The 3,472-nt window shown below is 32.7% G+C and overlaps 1 long non-coding RNA gene across 1 annotated transcript in view; it reads right to left on the bottom strand.

The window, feature by feature from the left end:
• Nucleotides 1–755: 755 nt before the first annotated feature.
• The window catches only part of LOC111632055, a 6,285-nt gene continuing 3,568 nt past the window's right edge, over nucleotides 756–3,472 (bottom strand). Inside the window, exons 2-3 of the long non-coding RNA XR_002757802.1 lie at nucleotides 919–962; nucleotides 756–840 (exon numbers count right to left, since the gene is read on the bottom strand). This is a non-coding gene — a long non-coding RNA (uncharacterized LOC111632055). The remainder of the gene's footprint in view (nucleotides 841–918; nucleotides 963–3,472) is intronic.

Below are 3,472 nucleotides of genomic sequence, written 5' to 3'. Positions count from 1 at the left end.
CAGAGCCATAATCACAGATAAAACAATTTACCACAACAGACCAGACATCACACTCATTGACAAACACAATAAAATCACATACATTATAGACATAGCCATTCCAAACACTCACAATGTACAAAACACATGCACTGAAAAAATTAGCAAGTACACAGAACTCGCCCAGGAAATAAGGCATCTGTGGAGGATGGATAGGGTGCTTATTGTACCTGTTGTTCTCTCCTGTACAGGTGTGATACCACACACGCTACACAAAAGCCTGGGAACATTAGAATTGAGTAGAAACATACATAACACTACAGAAGGCCACTATATTGAATACATGCCACATTGTTAGGAAATTCCTGAATACAGACACTGACACACTTATTTAATTTGTTTTGGTTGCTTTGCCTTGACTCTAGTCCGGCATAGTACACAGCCACCGGTTTAAGCCGAGTATTACCCACTAAACCCAACACAATAATAATAATAAGATAATATTGATTACTTGTAAAACCAATCAATTATATTTTTATTATAAGCAATTTTATAAAAGAGTGTTTTAAAGCAATTTTAATACACTAACTTATATGAAATTAAATTAATTAATAAGTTTGATGAAAGAATTGAAAAGAGAAAGGGGAATTTAGAAAAAAATAAAACAAATCATTTACTTTGTGTTTGTCTTTTTTCATTTTTTAATGTAATTTATTTCAAGAATTTAAAATGTTTTAATAAATTTAAAAAATTTTCAATACTTAAAAAAGTTTACCTGAATTTTAATTTTTGTTGAATTATGCTAAACACAGGATCAGTTGCTAACACCTCGCGGTAATAACTCTTTCCGTAAAAATTTTGCTGATAAAAGATGATGATAATGCAATTATTTAAAATTAATTAATTTAAATAATGATTAACATAATAAATAAGAATTACTTTAGTAGCAGCGATTGTCCACACATAGCTTCCTTTGGTAGTTGCTGGAATGAGCGAATGGTTAAGATATTAAACAATTAAGAAATTTGTAAATATAAATAAGCATTATGCTAATGTGTTATTATATTTTGAATTGTAGAATACTACTACGAATCGACTTTTCGATACTTTTTTAATTCCGATAGAATTACAGAAGGACACTTATTACTTTCCATGCTGTCCAAACTGGAAACAACAGACACTACTCAAACGCCGATCCAAACAGATTTAAACAGTTGCTAACACGAAATTGAAAATGTCTGGATAATTATAAGTACAGCGGTGCCTCTTACTTTGAATTTAATTCATTCCGGGAGTTGATTCGAACCCCAAATCGATTTTTGTATTAGAAATAATGGACAGTCAATTAATGTATTCCAGACCCCCAAAAATATCTACTTCGGTAAACTTATAATAACAAATGCTCATAATTAAAGGCAAAAATAACACAATTTAATTCCCTAATTGAGGTGGAGCGTCATTAAAGCTTTTTTATGTGGCTTACAGAATTGTGTTCGTTCTGAAAATCTGTTCGATCGATTTTGATTGAACTTTGCCATTTTCCATTAATTGCGATGAGTAAGTCAAAAATGTGAATAAATAGCAGTCCGTGATTTCGTTTTCGATATACAGAAGTATGAAAGTGACGATGTCCGTGCTCTCTGATGCAACTGAGCGTGCCGACAAAATTTAGGTCTAGGGGTCAAAAATAAAAACAGCATTGCCTGCGCCGAACGGAAAATAAGGTCGAGAAACGAACAAAACACAAGTATTCCTTTTTTGTGGCGGTACAGGACAGGCCAAGGTTTTGCGCCATGATCGTTTCTTCAATGCCTAACGGGTGCAAAGATCGCTCGTTTCTTTCCGGCTCCGCCTCAAATCTATCGCGATACGCTATGTTCTAGAAATAAATTAAAACATGTAAACTATAAATAAAATACGTTAATACTGTATAATAAAGCAAAGATTGCACGTATTGGTCACACACCTTGCACTTTCGCATTTTAATGTTGATGTAGGATTTAAATATAACTGTTGTGAAATTTAACATATTATAAATAGTGTGAAATTTTATTCTTTATTTAGAAACTTACTTTTAAAGTCTTTGTTCAAACAAAATGTGAAGTGATGTCTTTGAATAAGAAGTATAGCGAGCATAATATTATGCATAATGAGTTCCAAAAAGGATACAACACTGTGCAAACAGTAAGAAAAAATTGGGGAAGACGATCGTAAATTTTTAACGTCAAATGTGAATTAAAAAGTTCCGTTCGGGAAATTTTAAACTAAAACATAGAAAACGTAAGGTCCCCAAAAGCTACCGACAAAAAAATTGCCGGAAATTGTTAAAAATCAACGAATAACCAAACGCAGTCTTCATTATATGTTTAATTTCCAATAAATTCAATGCTTTAGAAATAGAGAGAAAACCTTGATTTAAGGAATCATTCGGACAAGAGCTGTTTGTAAAGCCGAATTTAATAAAGTAAGTATTAATAAATTGATAATTTAGTTAGTTTATCTGTTTTTATTTACAAGACTTTGTGAAATTAAGATTATATACGAAAATTTTAATTTCACAGTAAATTCTTTTACGTGTATTATTGCTTATGTACTCACCTTATTTTCAGACTAAGTATACAATCTAAATAGAAATAAATGTGAAATCCATGGTTTTAGGGATACTAAAATCCGTTTTTAAGAAAATTTTTAAATAACATCTGTCGCGATAGTTAAAAAAAACATCGCACCAGATACGGATCCAATGACGTTCTCTATCAACAAATGGATGAGAATTTTAACAGTCAGTTGATGAATGATAACATCCGATTGTGAAAGGAGAGGAAAGCGACACCGTTACATCGACGAAACTCATCGTTGTACTCGCACCTGCAAAAGAAACCTTCGATTTGAACAACTGCCGATCACCTGACCACTTTCCCAGGCTAAACCCATAAAAGGACAGGTCTGGGCGTTTGTCATGTTCCAATGAATAAAAGTTTGGTCATAAGTGTTCCCATAAAAGTGGACGTCTGCCGAAAAAGGGAAATACGAAGTCTCGAAGAAGACACTTGCCATTCCTTTGACGGCAAATCGTCGTCAAGACAATAGAACGACGACTTATCGATGATCAATAGAGAATTGAGGTATAGTCGATCCCCTTATAACTTGCGTTCCTATAACGACAATTCCTATAACGTAGCGAAAAAATTGTAGCAACATTCGTATAAAGTACCTCTTATAACGTCGTTTCGTGACAAGATTGATAGAATCTGGACCAATAGCGGATGAGCAGCCGAACTACTTTCCTCCGACTTTGCGCCACGCTACGGAGCGGCTAAATTGAGTTTGCTATCGTCTGTACAGTATTATATATAAATTATATATAAATTAGGTACTGTACATATAATTATATATTAATTATATATAAATTAGGTACTGTATATATAATTATATATTAACTTATTGTAACTTTATTATAATTAAATAATATATATCCGCCGTCTAGCGTGGC

The sequence above is a fragment of the Centruroides sculpturatus genome, unplaced genomic scaffold (genome assembly GCF_000671375.1).
Source record: "Centruroides sculpturatus isolate CEXI.00-Female unplaced genomic scaffold, Cexi_2.0 scaffold658, whole genome shotgun sequence".
In the NCBI taxonomy this organism is placed as follows: domain Eukaryota; kingdom Metazoa; phylum Arthropoda; class Arachnida; order Scorpiones; family Buthidae; genus Centruroides; species Centruroides sculpturatus.
This window is presented reverse-complemented; position numbering and strand designations above follow the sequence as displayed.